General features: G+C 44.8%; 1 protein-coding gene across 3 annotated transcripts in view; it reads left to right on the top strand.

Moving 5' to 3' along the window:
* The window catches only part of LOC125458143 (histamine H2 receptor-like), a 57,457-nt gene that overhangs the window by 24,672 nt on the left and 15,435 nt on the right, over positions 1-17,350 (top strand). The window contains exon 3 of one of the 3 annotated variants that reach the window (XR_007248779.2): positions 1,553-1,720. The exons of the other annotated variants lie outside the window; for them this stretch is intronic. The gene's annotated coding sequence lies outside the window, so the exon portion shown is untranslated. The remainder of the gene's footprint in view (positions 1-1,552; positions 1,721-17,350) is intronic. 3 annotated transcript variants of the gene reach the window in all.

Raw genomic sequence — 17,350 nt, 5'->3', positions numbered from 1 at the left:
AGAAGATGGTGACCCTTGTGTAACACACAAGATTTTGACCTTCCTGCAGCATTACAGGCTATCTTTTTTACCATAGGACGCAGCACTGATCTGGGCTGCGACTTCTTTCCAGCTGAAAGTTTGAAAGGAAGTTTTTGGGTTGAAGGGTCTGAATAGGTGTACAGCTGGGCTTTAAATAAGGCAGCAAAGGTTGGAAAGCAGAATGTCTCATTAGTGGTAAACAATTTCAACACACTTACCATACTGTACACAAGAAACACACTCTACAGCTCAGTTGCAATAATGAATGAGGTAAAAAGTGGAAGATCATGTAAGAAATTTCACCCTGGGCCATTGTGGCAGAGATACCATGAAACTCCCTCACCGTCATACTTTAACTGCAAATGGGAAAAATCAAACTTAATTGCTTGTATCCTGAACCATCACCTAACTTGTTGAGTTGAATCTGGTGCAGTGTGTGTACGAAACAAAAAGGACTCTAGATGCGGGAAATCAGAAACAGAAACAGAAAAATGCAGGGAAAACTCAGCAGGTTTGGCAGCGTCTATGGAGAGAAAACAGACTTCTGAAGAAGGGTCCCTGGACCTGAAACATTAGCTCTGTTTTCTGTCCACAGATACTACCAGACCTGCTGAGTTTCCCAGAAATTTCTCTTTTTGATGCAATGTGACATTTTTTATATGCCTAGATAATAGAATCCCTACAGTGTGGAAACAGGCCATTCGGCCTGATAAGTCCACACTGCCCCTCCGAAGAGCATCCCATCCTGAGTCATTCCACTATCCCTGCATCTCCCTATGTCTAACCCACCAGATCTACACATCCCTGAACACTACAGGCAATTTAACATGGCTAATCCACCTAGCCTGCACATCTTTGGACTGTGGGAGGAAAAGAATGTGTGTATGTTCTCTATGGCAATGCATTTACCAATCAGACTTTACTAACCATCCAATCAATGCTGACCTCTCATGCAGTATCAATGCTGGTTTTCCTCTTGAATTTGACTTTTTTTGTTAAGTATCCTGATGGGTTCCATTTGAAATAAACTGGAAAAGCCATGTGACTTCCAAATGGGACAGTGACCAGTCAATGAGAGGTAACCTGCAATTCATTTACTTAGTATTTATGTAAGTAATCAATCTAAGAAGTAGCATTCATTGTGCCTACATGAAAAGTTCTTAATTTCATTCTAATACTGTGTGGGTGACCTTGAAAATCAACTAGCAAAGAGAGGCAGAATGGAATGGCATGCAGCATAATGTGACCTCAATATATCGTATAGATTTCTTGTACAAATTATTATGCTGTTAAAAATGCATGTAAACATGTAAGCTGTTAATTTGACTAGTGGATTTTGTGTGGGGTTTGTACAATATGGAGGAAAAAGAAAGCTAGCATCATAATCTAACGTAGAAGCTGATAGGTGACATTGAAGTAGTTCAGCTAATTGTATGCCTCATTACCAACCATTGTGTTTTTATGTCTGAGAGAGGTTTGGCACTCAACCTTGCGTGGTTCACCTGGGTGAATTTTATTTGTTTTCACCCAGGTCACTAGATGGAATTGTACACAGTAGAGAGGTGTTCCTGGAAGGGGAGACTAATACATCCCAATAGAAATGTGCTTCCACTCAACTAATTGCAGAACTGCAACAAATCCTGGAAATTATGGACAAATTTTCATCCCAGACTACCCAACTGGAGGAAAGTACAAGGTGGTGAGTGTTAACAGAAGGACAAAGAGAATGAATTGTTGAAATAAATGATGATTTCCTTCATATATTTTATATCACAGGTGCTTTGTGCGATAGGGTAAAATAATAGTCCTGTTTCTTTTTAAAAAATTTTTTTTTTCTTCAACCTGTTGGAGGTTGCCCCTACAGTAACCTAACTTGACCAAATGCTATTCCACATGTGCTTATTTTCATTCACCGTGAGGTGTGGTTGCTGCTGGCTGGGCCAGCATTTGTTACCTGTTTTGAGTTGCTCTTGACAAGGTGGTGGTGAGCTGGTTTCTTGAAACTCTGCGGTCCATTTGGTATAGGTAGACCCACAATGCCATTGGAGCAGGTGTTCCAGGATTTGATGTAGTGGCACTGGAGGAACAATGAAATATTTATAAGTCAGGGTGGTGAGTATTTGGGGAATTTGCAAATGACGGTGTTTCCATGTACCTGCCACCTATGTCCTTTTAGGTGGTTGTGGCTATGGCTTTAAACTGTGTTGCCTAAAGATCCTTGTAGAATGTTTGCTATGTATTTTTTAGATAACACATATCAGGAAAAAAGTTAAAGGGAAGGAAAACTCAAGAGCAGTTAGTAATGGAGGGAATAGGACCCAAAAAGAAGGTGCAAAAACTGGCATAAGGGCACTTTATCTGAATGCTCGGAGCATTCGAAACAGGCTGGATGAGTTGACGGTGGATATCGTGGCAAATGGGTATGATTTACTGGCCGTTACAGAGACATAGTTACAGGATGGTCATGACTGGGAGTTTAATATCCAGGGGTATCAAATTGTTCAGAAGGACAGACAGCAAGGTAAGGAGGTGGTGTTGCTCTGATTTTTAAGGATGATATCAGGGCGGTAGTGAGAGATGATATAGGTTCTACGGAACAAAACGTTGAATCCATTTGGGTGGAAATTAGGATTGCCAGGTAGAAGAAGTCACTGATAGGTGTGGTCTATAGGCCACCAAATAATGACATCGTGGTGGGGCGGGCAATAAACATAGAAATAGCTAATGCATGTAAAATGGTACAGGAATTATCATGGGGGAGTTTAATTTACATATCGATTAGTCAAACCAAGTCGGTCAAGGCAGCCCTGAGGAGGGGTTCATAGAATGCATCTACAATAATTTCCTTGAACAATATGTAACGGAATCTACGAGGGAGCAAGCTAAACTAGATCTAGTCCTGTGGAATGAGACAGGAATAATTAATGATCTCACAGTTAGGGATCCTCTCGGAAGGAGCGATCACAGTATGGTCGAATTTAAAATACAAATAGAGCTTGAGAAGGTTAAATCCAGTACCTATGTCCTGTACTTAAACAAAGGAGACTATGAAGGAATGAGGGAGGAGTTAGCTAAGGTAGAATGGGAGCAAAAACTTTATGGTGGGTCAACTGAGGAACCGTGGAGGACTTTCAAAGCGTTTTTCACAGTGCTCTGCAGAAGCATATTCCAGTGATAAGGAAGAACTGTAGGAAAAGAGAGAGCCAGCCATGGATGTCTAAGGAAATAAAGGAACGTATCAGATTGAAAAAAACACATATGAAAAAGCAAAGACTATTGGGAAACTGGTAGACTGTGAAATCTTTAAGTCTAACAGAAAGCCACAAAAAAAGTTATAAAGAAAAGCAAGATAGATCATGAAAGTAAACTAGCTCAGAATATAAAAACAGGCAGCAAAAGTTTCTATAAATATGTAAATCGTAATAGAGTGGTGAAGGTAAACATTGGTCCTTTAGAGGATGAGAAGGCTAATTTAGAAACTGGGAATGAGGAAATAGCCGAGACACTAAACAGTTATTTTGTGTTGGTCTTCATTATGGAAGATACAAATAACATGCTGAAAACTAACAGCAAGAATGTTATAACAGGTGAAGACCTAGAAACTATGATAATCACTAAGGAGGCCGTGCTGGGCAAGCTAATGGGGCTAAAGGTAGACAAGTCTCCTGTCCCTGATGAAAAGCATCCCAGGGTACTAAAAGAGGTGTTGGGAGAAATAGCAAATGCACTAGTAATTATTTACCAAAATTCACTGGACTCTGGGGTGGTTCCCGCAGATTGGAAAACAGCCGATGTGATGCTACTGTTTAAAAAATGAAGTAGACAAAAAACAGGTAACCATAGTTCAGTTAGCTTAATTTCGGTAGTGGGGAAAATGCTTGTATCTATCATTAAAGAAGAAATAGCAAGATATCTGGATGTAAATTTTCCCATTGGGAATACCTGGCATGGGTTCATGAAGGGTAGGTCATGTTTAACTAATTTGGTGGAATTCTTTGAGGACATCACTTGCATGGGGAACCTGTGGATGTGGTGTATCTGGGTTTCCAGAAGGCTTTTGACGAGGTGCCACACCAAAGGCTGCTACATAAGATAAGCTTGCATGGTATTAAGGTAATGTATTGGCATGGATAGAGGATTGGTTGACCAGTAGAAAGCAAAGAGTAGGGTTAAATGGGTGTTTTTCTGGTTGGCTGTCAGTGGCTAATGGTGTGCCTCAGGGATCAGTGTTGGGACCTAAATTATTTACAATTTACATAGATGATTTGGAGTTGGGGACTAAGTGTGGTGTGTCAAGAATTTGCAGATGACACTAAGGTGAGTGGTAGAGCAAAGTGTGCAGAAGACACTGAAAGTCTGCAGAGGGATATGGATAGTCTAAGTGAGTGGGAAAAGGTCTGGCAGATGGAGTACAATGTTGATAAGTGTGAGGTCATTCATTTTGATAGGAATAACAGCAAAATGGACTATGTTTGAAATGGTAAAAAATTGTACCATGCTGCTGTGCAGAGCGGACTTGGGTGTCCTGGTGCATGAATCGCTGAAGGTGGGATTGCAGGTGCAGCAGGTAATTAAAAAGGCAAATGGAATTTTGTCTGCCATTGCTAGAGGGATGGAGTTTAAAAACAGTAAGGCAATGCTGCAGCTGTATTGGGTCCTGGTGAGGTCACACCTGGAGTACTTTGTGCAGTTTTGGTCTCCTTACTTGAAAGGGATATACCAGCACTGGAGGGGGTGCAGGGGAGATTCACTCGGTTGATTCCAGAGTTGAGAGGGTTGGATTATGAGGAGAGACTGAGTAGACTGGGATTATACTCATTGGAATTCAAAAGAATAAGAGGAGATCTTATAGAAACATACAAGATTATGAAGGGAATAGACAAGGTGGAGGCAGGGAGGTTGTTTCCGCTAGCAGGTGAAACTGGGACTAGAGGGCATCAGCTCAAACTAAAGGGAAGCAGATGTAGGACTGAGGTCAGGAGGAACTTCTTCACCCAAAGGGTTGGGAATCCGTGGAATTCCCTGCTCAGTGAAGCAGTTGAAGCTACCTCGCTGAATGTTTTTAAGGCAAGGCTCAGTAAATTTTTGAACAGCGATGGAATTAAGGGTTACGGTGAGTGGGCAGGTAAGTGGAGCTGAGTCTCAAAAAGATCAGCCATGATCTTTTTAAATGGCGGGGCAGGCTTGAGGGGCCAAGTGACCTACTCCTGCTCCTTTCTTCTGTTCTCATGTTATTGAGGTTAGTGAGCATTGTTAGTGGAAGGATTGCATGTTTGTGAATGTGGTGCCAGTCAACCAATCTGCTTTGTCTTGGATGGTGTCTTAAACTGCACTCATCCTGGTAAGTAAGGAGTATTCCGTCACGCCTGACTTGTACCTTGTAGATGCTGGAGATGTTTTGAGAAGTCAGGAGGTGAGTTACTCACTGCGGGATTCATAGCCTCTAATCTGCTCTTGTAGCCACAATGTTTATAACAGTTCAGTGTTTGGTTAATGATAACCTCCAGAATGTTGATCATGGAGGATTCAGTGATGATAATGCCAAGGAAAATCATGGACCAATGGTTAGCTTCTCTCTTGTCAGAGATGATCATTGCCTTGCGATGTGAATATTACTTACCAATTGTCAGGTCACACCTGGATATTGTCCAGGTCTTGCTGCATTTGGACATAGACTCCTTCAGTACCTGAGGAGTTGTGAATGAAGCTGAACATTGTGCAATCATTAGTGAATATCCCACATCCTACCTTCCACTGGAGGGAAGGATATTGATGAAGCAGCTGAAGATATGTAGGCATTAACAATGAGTTTTGACTGGATAATGAACAATCTACCCCAGTGTAGTTGAGTTCAAGTTTCACTCACTTGATATTCAGCATAGGCCATTCATTGATAAACAGTGAGAAGTGTGGACTCATTGTCTGTCTGCTGCACTTTATTGGAGATATGAATATTTTCACGATCTCGCCTCTTTTAAAGTTCTTTTTTAGTTAGCTTTCAATGTATTAAGAGAGGTGACAAGAAGACCACTGATCTGGGGAGTTGGCATGGGGGGGGGTGCAGTGGGTTATCTGCTGAGGGGAAGTAGAAGTTTAGTGGTTGCTCTGTGGCTCTCATCAAAAAGCCTTCAATTAACATTCCAAAGAAGAATCTCCACAGATGTTGCCAGACCGACTGAATTCCTCCATTTTCTGTTTTTACTTCTTTAAGGCAGTGTTGGGAAGGTTGCCAAGGCAATACAAAATTTCTTCAAAACTATTGATCTGCAGCATTTTCAAAGTGGTCTTTGCTGTTTGGGCTTTGCAACTAATGCAGTGACTGTTTGAACACGAAAATCACATCAGGGACCATGAGCATTGTAGGACCTTGATTTGCATAAGTTAAGAGGCTTTTGCTTGCTCCATAGGGATGACCAAATGATTATTTCCAAGGTTGTCCTGATATCATCATAGCATAGAGCTTGATGGGAATGAGAATGTCAATACCGAGCAATGTTTTTGGCCCCAAATGTACATGCTCCAATGAAACATAGCAATAACAGTGAGACAAATATAAACTTTCTAATGGTAACAGAGTATTTTTATAACCATACATTATAACATTTAAAAAGCAGGACATTTTTGTCATGAAGACTGTATGCAGAATTGTAAAGCTGCCGAACAACTTGTTCTAAGGCAAAATATCTGGCAGCAAGGGTGACTAGACCAATGTTGCTTTCAAGATCATCTTGCTCCTTTTTTTAACTTTTTACTGGCATCATGGCAAGATTTGCATCAAGGAGTGGTGCAATGCAAATTGACAAGGATTAGCATTTGTTAAACACCTTGTTAATGTCATGACTCACCTCCTTAATATTCAGATTCCAATTTTACTAAACTCACAAAACAAGCTAGACATCCAATAAGAGATAGTAAGAACTGCCAATGCTGGAGTCTGAGTTAACACAGTGTGGAGCTGGAGGAACACAGCAAGCAAGGCAGCATCAGAGAAGCAGGAAAGTTAATGTTTTGGGTCAGGACCCTTCTTGAAGGCACCAACATCCCAGGGCACACTTGATGGACACCAGCCATTTGCACCCATGTTCGCATACTTTGGCACTGACATGTTGTATCCTCTAAGAACCATAATGGCATATATCTGATTCACTTCTGGACATCACCATGGGCTACTCTGGCGACCATTATTGTAATGCTGCGCCCAGGACTGAGTTCTCAGTGACATGCACCCAGCACATGGAACTAAACCTGGATGCCTCTTTGATCTGTCAACTGCTGTCATGGTATTCACTCATTCTAAACATACCTAAAAAGCCACAGCACCTCTACCTTGCATTGCCTTCCTTTTATTTTTGTGCCTTGCTCCCTCAGCCAGGAATACCAGGAATTTTCTCCTGGAATTAGTCAGAGGCAGGTATTACAGGAGATGAATATGGATGGTACAGCTGCTACTTCTGCTGCAGATGGAGAGGTGGCCTGAGCTAGTGAGTGGGTAGTGCAGAGGGCATTTAGGATTAGTGGTGTTGAGAGTTGGAGTGGGTGGCAGTGAATGAGGACAGACGTTGCAGGCAATAGTGAGAGTGGTAGAGTATGAGCCTCGTTGGGAGGTGGATGCAATAGCACAGATAGAGTGTGGGGTATCAGAGAGTGGCAGTTATGCTGGTGAAGTGGAGAAGATCATTGACTGTTTAAGTTCTTCTTGTACCACGAACCAGAGTGTGAGATAGAGAGAATATAAAATGGCCTAATCTTTATTTAGAGAGTTTGCTGTTATGTGCTTCTGAGCTAAAAGTCAAGCTGGAACTTTCTCTTTTCTCTCTCTTCTTTTTATACCAGGCTATACCAGATACAAAGTACTACAGTTATCAGATCCTGAATATCATCAATAGAGGTTGTTTTTTAATTGTAATTCTTTAACAACTAGCATCTGTGTCTCTTAAAGAGTTTGTTTGTCCTTTCGGGGCATATACATAAGTAACTGTTAGAACCATTAACCATGATACGATTAAGTTTCTTTCATGCAATTATGTTTCCCTGATACAAATAAGTTTCTTTTAACTCTTTCCTGCCCTGTGGGTTTCTGCTGAACCCCTCAACTACCCCCTTTGATTCTGTCACAACTGCTGACAGAAGCACAAAGTAAAAGGCTAAATGTATGAGCCCAACAGTTTTGGAGATGATTTTAAAGGCCGTTCATTAACAGGCATTTGTAGCGATTGCTGAATACATGCAGAGGAGCATTGCAAGCAAATATATAGAGCAAAGATAATTGCTAAAAAAAAATGCCTTGAACAATGCCAGTGCCCAGTCAATTTCTCTATCACCCACTCCTACTCGTACGTTTCAGCCATCACTTTGTTCGTTTAAGGCTGCACACAGAGGGGCCAACAGGGAGGGGGCGATTGGTCTAATTTTTTGTGAGATCCATCAGCTGTTTCAGCTGATGGTTGGAGCAGTCTTTAACTCGTTCCAGGAACGTCGCCTGATCCCTCACTGTTAGGGAATTCCAACTGGAAGGGTTTTGGGCAAGGGAGCCACCTTTCAGGTGTCTACCCTTCTTTCTGCAGATCTTCCCCCAGTGGCATCACAGCCGCAATTTAAAACAGCATCTGGGGCATTTATCAGAAATACCCTCAGGATTGGGGAAGGGGCTGCCACTTGCATAACCCACAATTTAGATTCTTTATCCCTTTCCAAACGACTGGCTTCATCAATCAGGAAGGCTGAATCATGTCTGGACTCATATTCCCAATCCCTGCGTTGTAGTCTCAGCATTTTGCTGAGTTCAGGCTTCAAGCCAGCGACAAAGGCTGCTTTGAGGGGACAGTGGTTTGCCCCTCTATTCCCTCAGGGATGTCTTTGTGGGCCAAGCTGAAAGTTCAGTCCAAGTGCCATAAACCTTTCAGCAAAATCCCTCATGTCCTCTGAGCCTTTTTGTTGGCGAGATGATATTTTTGTCCTTTCAATTTTAGGGGGACTGTATTCATTAACTAATCACAGAGAGCTTCCTATCCCTTATCCACATCCTGGTCACTTTGTCCCAGCCTGTCCTTTACTTTCCCAAACAATCATGCTCCAGCTGTGAAAGCTACCATGGCTGTAAGAATTTGGACCTAATCTAATGGATGGAGACAGTAAATATTTTTGAGTTTCTCCAATTCTGGCCAGGCCTTGACTCCTCCCTTTTTCAGCGGAGACAGTTCTTCGGACCATCGCTCAACCAATTTGGGGTCAGGAGATTCATGGAGAACCCATTTCCTAAAATCATATTAGGTTCTGCCCATAAGATTGCCGTCTGCAAGTTTCCTTATGCCTTTAGTCTGCTCATTTTGGACCAGTCACATCTGGGCTGGAAGCTGCTGTTTTTCTTCCTCTTTGGGGTCAGAATCTGAGACAGGGCCTTACAGGGAATTGGGTCTGCTTGGGGAGTGATTATAGGGCAGAGGTCTGTAAATAGGGCCAGGATATGGTCCTCTGCCTGATCTAAGGTGTTCAATTTGTTTCAGTGCCTTTGTCAGTCCTTCTTTGGTAGTTTTTAATTCACTACAGATATTGAACAATTGATCTTTAAGGCTATTATTTTATCTGTCATGATTTTACTTATTGATCATTTCCTGCCTTTGTCTTAGTTGTTGTATGACACACAGGGACCAAGGGATTTGTTTTTTTATCCCTGAGTTGGGATGTTTTTCCCCAGACTCATTTTATATTGTCCAGAGATCATTGTCCCATGGAGGTTCCATATTTCTTTGAGATTTCCTTTAAGGTTGAAGAGAGTTTGAATTGTTGTTTGAGATATTCTTTTTGTTTCTGATGTATCTGGTGGTGCCTACCTGCCTTTTACTGTAGTTCATAGTTTCTTGGCCATTACTACCACTCTCTTACATCACTTGGCTATGAACTGTTTCAGATGATTTTATCAAATTACTGACAGGGACGTGTCCCTTTAAGTCAAGTTCACTGGGAATAAATTCACATTCTGTTTCTGATCATGTTGGATGGGACTTTCCAAACAAAAAAGAGTCTGACCTTTGCCTGCAGACTTTTAGGAAGGAGGAGACCTTACCTCACTGTGGAGTGAAGTGACTGTGGAAAGCAGACCCGTTCCTGTTATCTTGTTAACTATGCCAAGTTGTTGGTGTTCTTCTTATAATGTGAACTGGAGTGAGAAACAGAGAGATGGTAAAATGTCTTCAGTAGTCTTTGTTGAGAGAGCTCTGAGTTTAAGCTTGAGCTGGAATTTTTCTCCCTCTTACAGACAGTAGATGTGGCTTCTTTTTATACCAGATTGTACCAGATACAAAGTACCACAGTTATCAGATCCTTGATATGACCAATAGAAGATTTTTTTTCAGGGCATTCTTATTGTAATTCTTTAACCGTTAGCATCTATTACTCTTAAGGGGTTTGTTTGTCCCACCGGGGCAAGTACTTGGAAATGACCTGAAAGTAACTGCAAGAAACTTTAACCCTGATACAATTAAGCTTCTTTGATACAATTAGGTTTCTCTGATGCAATTAAGTTTCTTTTAGCTCTGTCCTGCCCTGTGGGTTTCTTCTGAATCCCACATTGACTTCTGACAGTGACATGCATTCTTCCAAATGACTGAGACTGCTTGAGTCTAGAGAACAATGTCAGAACAAGCTGGCATGCTCTGGCATAACACAGTGTGGAGCTGGAGGAACACAGCAGGCCAGGCAGCACCAGAGGAGCTGCTCCTCTGATGTTACCTGGCCTGCCGTGTTCCTCCAGCTCCACACTATGCTATTTCAGACTCCAGCATCGGCAGCCCTTACTATCTCTGGTATGTTCTGGTGTTGTGGTCTTGACCGCTGGTCCCATCTCTGCACTCTTCTGCTCAGCAGGACCTCCATGACTCTGCCTTAAAAGCTAGATGCGAATTTTATCCCGTTTACAATGTGTGGAGCAAATGTCAGGAACCATGTAGGGCACCGCCAGACTGGCGGTGCTTGTCTAGAATCACGATGGGCTTCTAATGACCACATGCGCACAAGGTATGATAGTTAATTCTGGGCTTTTCACTGAGTGGTGAGTCGATCAGGGACTAGCACTTGGTTAAATAAGGCAGAAATCGGATGTGAGGGATGCCATAGGGAAGTGGCAGGTTATTAATGAGGTGAGCTTGGTAAAACAGGGGGAGCAAACCCATTAGGTCTCATGGCACAAAACCCTCCAAAAAACTCAATGCAACTCAGTCTTAGCCACAATGAAAATATTCAGTCTTGTGTTACTGTTTTTCCCCAGGAATCATCTATACTAATATCACTTATATATTGATGCCCATAATCCTCTGAATATATAACTTTTTAAAAAAAAAATCTTAATATCAAAACTACTTATAGACTTTGCTGTTCTCTCAGAAGTTAGAGAATTTCTCATTTTAATTTTGTTACTCAAAAAATTTAAACCCTAATCATCCTCTCACAATTATGATAAATGCCTACCTTTTTGTTAATAACCTGATGAGTTCAAACAATCTATCACTAGTAAAAGCAAAATAGCATGAGGCTTGAAATTGCAAACAAACACAGAGAATGCTGGAGAAACTCAGCAGGTCTGGTCCTATCTGTTGAGAGAGAGAGAAAAAGATGTTGATATTTTGAGTCTGGTATGACTTTGTCAGAACTGAAAAGCATTGACAATTTTTTTTATGTACTTTTAACAGAGGTGGAGGTGGAGCATGGGCTCCTTGTGGAGAGGATTTGTGCTAAAGGCAAAGGGCTTGTTATTGGTGAAGGAGAAAAAAGATGTAAAATGGGTGTAAGGTAAGGTGTCAATGGACACAAAACACAAGAAATGAGACACAAACAAGGCTATTGAAACTGACCACACAATGTTTTTCCTACATTCTCCTTCCACCAACAGCCTTATCTTGTGCGTGTGTCGTATTTTCTTTACTGTAAGTAGAGAGGACCCGTTCTCTCCCTTTCACATGTTTCACGCCAATGATTGCACAGTGTTCAGCACCATTCGTGCCTCCACAGATACTGAAGCAGTCCATATTTAAATACAACAAGGTTTGGACAATATCCAGGCTTGGGTTAACAAGTAGCAAGTAACATGCATAGCACACAAATGTCAGGGAATGACTATCTGCAATAAGAAACAATATAACCACGGCCTCTTGAGTTTCAGTGTTGTTGCCATCACTCAATCACCTACCACTACTGTGGGTCGCTACTGACCAGAAACACATTTGGACTTACTGCATAAATACAATGACTGCAAGAGCAGGTCAGAGGCTAGGAATACTACAGTGGGTAATTCACCTCCTGACTCCCCAAAGCCCATCCACCATCTACAGGGCACAAGTCAGGAGAGTGATGGAATGCTCCCGTTTGTCATGTGCAGCTCCAACAACACTCATGCAGCTTGGCACAATCCAGGACAAGGCAGCCCGATTGATTGGCACCACATGCACAACATCCACTGCCTCCAGCATCAATACTCAGTAGCAGCGGTGTGCACTATCAGTAAGATGCATTACGGAAGTTCACCAAAGCTCCTTAGAGAGTGCCTTCCAGACCCATGACCACTTCCATCTGGAATGACAAGGCCAGCAGATACATTGGAACACCAACAGCTACAGGTTCCCCTGCAAGCCACTCACCATCCTGACTTGGAAGCATATTTGCCATTCCTTCAGGGTCAAAGATGTGGGGGTGCCACTTGAAGTCAACTGACAAAGGAGCAGTGCTCTGAAAGCATGTGATTGCAAATAAACTTGCTAGACTATAATCCAGAGTCATGTGACTTCTGAGTTCAGTGTCAAAGGCTCAAAATCCTGGAATTCCAAAAATAGGGGCATTGTGGATTGCCCTACAACACATGGACTGCAGCAATTTAAGAAGGAAGCTCAGCACCTCCTTCTCAAGGGCAAATCAAGATGGACAATAAATGCTGGCCACCCAGCAATACCCATGAGTGAATAGAAAAAAAAATGCCCATTTTACATTGTGTTTTCTATTTCACCACCATTAACAATGTCTTTGACTGCTGCACTGAGCTTCTACATGAGCAGCCCTTGTTCCACTTTCACTTTTATCAAAAGTTGATTAAAAAATCTTTCAGTAACTTCCAGTTTTTGCAGAAATGTGACACTGGACTCGAAATATAAGTCTGCTTCTCTGCACAGATGCTGCCAGACATGCTGAAATTCTCACTACTTAAACTAATCGGGCAAAGTGAATCACTATAAGACCATTAGAAACAGGATTGAAGTAGGCCACTCGGCCCCTTGGTCCTGCTACACCACTCAATAGGATCATGACTAATCCGATATTCCTCACATCCAGTTTCCTGTCCTTTCCCCATAACCCTTGATTCCCCTCGTGATCAAGCATCTGCCTATCTCATCCTTAAAAATAGGCAAGGACTCTTCTACCACAGTTTTCTGTGAAGTGGAGCTTTAAATATTTACAACCGTCTGAGGAAAGAAACTTCTTCTCATCTCTGTCTTAAATCGGTGACCCTTAAGTCTGAGACTATGCCCTCCGGTCCTAGATTCTCCCATGATGGGAAACATCATCCCACCATTTACCCTGTCAAGCCCCTTCAAAAGCATATCATTTCAATGAGATCACCTCTCATTCGTTTAAATTCCAATGAGCCCAAACCTGTATAACATTTGTTCATAAGACAGTCCCTCCATACAGAGGGTCATCCTCGTGAACCTTTTCACAATTGGCTCCATTTGGGACTGGTAATCTTAGAACTGAACTAAATTGACTAAAAATAGCTAGGTTTTAAAATGAATGGTAATTTGCAATACCAGATTGCTGACTAACAGTCAATACAAAACAAAAGTCTGTAGCTTAGGTTGGTGATAATGGGAACTGCAGATGCTGGAGAATCCAAGATAATGAAATGTGAGGCTGGATGAACACAGCACGCCCAGCAGCATCTCAGGAGCACAAAAGCTGACGTTTCGGGCCTAGACCCTTCATCAGAGAGGGGGATGGGGTGAGGGTTCTGGAATAAATAGGGAGAGAGGGGGAGGCGGACCGAAGATGGAGAGAAAAGAAGATAGGTGGAGAGGAAAGTATAGGTGGGGAGGTAGGGAGGGGAAAGGTCAGTCCAGGGAAGACGGACAGGTCAAGGAGGTGGGATGAGGTTAGTAGGTAGGAGATGGAGGTGCGGCTTGGGGTGGGAGGAAGGGATGGGTGAGAGGAAGAACAGGTTAGGGAGGCAGAGGCAGGTTGGACTGGTTTTGGGATGCAGTGGGTGGAGGGGAAGAGCTGGGCTGGTTGTGTGGTGCAGTGGGGGGAGGGGACGAACTGGGCTGGTTTTGGGATACGGTGGGGGAAGGGGAGATTTTGAAGCTGGTGAAGTCCACATTGATACCATTGGGCTGCAGGGTTCCCAAGCGGAATATGAGTTGCTGTTGCTGCAAAATTCGGGTGGCATCATTGTGGCACTGCAGGAGGCCCATGATGGACATGTCATCTAAAGAATGGGAGGGAGAGTGGAAATAGTTTGTGACTGGGAGGTGCAGTTGTTTATTGTGAACCGAGCTGAGGTGTTCTGCAAAGCGGTCCCCAAGCCTCTGCTTGGTTTCCCCAATGTAGAGGAAGCCACACCGGGTACAGTGGATGCATTACACCACATTGGCAGATGTGCAGGTGAACCTCTGCATAATGTGGAAAGCCATCTTGGGGCCTGGGATAGGGGTGAGGGAGGAGGTGTGGGGGCAAGTGTAGCATTTCCTGCGGTTGCAGGGGAAGGTGCCGGGTGTGGTGGGGTTGGGGGGCAGTGTGGAGCGAACAAGGGAGTCACAGAGAGAGTGGTCTCCGGAAACCAGACAGGGGTGGGGATGGAAAAATGCCTTGGGTGGTGGGGTCGGATTGTAGATGGCGGAAGTGTCGGAGGATGATGCGTTGTATCCGGAGGTGGTGGGGTGGTGTGTGAGAACGAGGGGAATCCTCTTTGGGCAGTTGTGGCGGGGGCGGGGTGTGAGGGATGTGTTGTGGGAAATGCGGGAGACGCGGTCAAGGGCGTTCTCGACCACTGTGGGGGGAAAGTTGCGGTCCTTGAAGAACTTGGACATCTGGGATGTGCGGGAGTGGAATGCCTCATCCTGGGAGCAGATGCGGCAGAGGTGGAGGAATTGGGAATAGGGGATGGAATTTTTGCAGGAGAGTGGGTGGGAGGAGGTGTATTCTAGGTAGCTGTGGGAGTCGGTGGTGCAGGAGGGGGTGGGCCCTGCCCCACCGAACTCATCTCCACCTATCTGGACTCCATTTTCTCCCCTTTGGCCCAGGAACTCCCTACCTACATCCGTGACACCACCCACGCCCTCCACCTCCTCCAGGACTTCCAATTCCCTGGCCCCCAACACCTCATTTTCACCATGGACGTCCAGTCCCTATACACCTGTATTCCGCATGCAGATGGCCTCAAGGCCCTCTGCTTCTTCCTGTCCCGCAGGCCCGACCAGTTCCCCTCCACCGACACCTTCATCCGCCTAGCCGAACTCGTCCTCACCCTCAACAACTTCTCTTTCGATTCCTCCCACTTCCTACAGACTAAGGGGGTGGCCATGGGTACCCGCATGGGCCCCAGCTATGCCTGCCTCTTTGTAGATTACGTGGAACAGTCCCTCTTCCGCACATAGACAGGCCCCAAACCCCATCTCTTCCTCCATTACATTGATGACTGTATCGGCGCCGCCTCTTGCTCCCCAGAGGAGCTCAAACAGTTCATCCACTTCGCCAACACTTTACACCCCAACCTTCAGTTCACCTGGGCCATCTCCAGCACATCCCTCACCTTCCTGGACCTCTCAGTCTCCATCTCAGGCAACTAGCTTGTAACTGATGTCCATTTCAAGCCCACCGACTCCCACAGCTACCTAGAATACACCCACCCTCCTCCCACCCACCCTCCTGCAAAAATTCCATCCCCTATTCCCAATTCCTCCGCCTCCGCCGCATCTGCTCCCAGGATGAGGCATTCCACTCCCGCACATCCCAGATGTCCAAGTTCTTCAAGGACCGCAACTTTCCCCCCACAGTGGTCGAGAACGCCCTTGACCGCATCTCCCACATTTCCCACAACACATCCCTCACACCCCGCCCCGCCACAACTGCCCAAAGAGGATCCCCCTCGTTCTCACACACCACCCCACCACCTCCGGATACAACGCATCATCCTCCGACACTTCCGCCATCTACAATCCGACCCCACCACCCAAGACATTTTTCCATCCCCACCCCTGTCTGGTTTCCGGAGAGACCACTCTCTCCGTGACTCCCTTGTTCGCTCCACACTGCCCCCCCAACCCCACCACACCCGGCACCTTCCCCTGCAACCGCAGGAAATGCTACACTTGCCCCCACACCTCCTCCCTCACCCCTATCCCAGGCCCCAAGATGACTTTCCACATTAAGCAGAGGTTCACCTGCACATCTGCCAATGTTGTATACTGCATCCACTGTACCCGGTGTGGCTTTCTCTACATTGGGGAAACCAAGCGGAGGCTTGGGGACCGCTTTGCAGAACACCTCAGCTCGGTTCGCAATAAACAACTGCACCTCCCAGTCGCAAACCATTTCCACTCCCCCTCCCATTCTTTCGGTGACATGTCCATCATGGGCCTCCTGCAGTGTCACAATGATGCCACCCGAAGGTTGCAGGAGCAGCAACTCATATTCCGCTTGGGAACCCTGCAGCCCAATGGTATCAATGTGGACTTCACCAGCTTCAAAATCTCCCCTTCCCCCACCGTATCCCAAAACCAGCCCAGTTTGCCCCCTCCCCCGACTGCACCTCACAACCAGCCCAGCTCTTCCCCTCCACCCACTGCATCCCAAAACCAGCCCAACCTGTCTCTGCCTCCCTAACCCGTTCTTCCTCTCACCCATCTCTTCCTCCCACCCCAAGCCGCACCTCCATCTCCTACCTACTAACCTCATCCCACCTCCTTGACCTGTCCGCCTTCCCTGGACTGACCTATCCCCCCCCACCTCCCCACCTATACTCTCCTCTCCACCTATCTTCTTTTGTCTCCATCTTCGGTCCGCCTCCCCCTCTCTCCATATTTATTCCAGTACCCCCACCCCATCCCCCTCTCTGATGAAGGATATAGGCCCAAAACGTCAGCTTTTGTGCTCCTGAGATGCTGCTGGGCGTGCTGTGTTCATCCAGCCTCACATTTCATTATCTGTAGCTTTGGTTGCTATTTCAATAGCATGCAGAAGGAGTGCTGCATTATCAGTACTGTCACTGCTCAGATGCTAAAAGAAGGTTTCATCTGCTTGTTCAGATAAAAGATCCCAGAGCTATATTAAATAATGAGCAGGTGAGTTTGTC

Source organism: Stegostoma tigrinum, chromosome 13 (assembly GCF_030684315.1).
Source record: "Stegostoma tigrinum isolate sSteTig4 chromosome 13, sSteTig4.hap1, whole genome shotgun sequence".
Lineage (NCBI taxonomy): Eukaryota > Metazoa > Chordata > Chondrichthyes > Orectolobiformes > Stegostomatidae > Stegostoma > Stegostoma tigrinum.
Note: the sequence above shows the minus strand (reverse complement) of the source record. Positions and strands in the feature narration are given on the sequence as shown.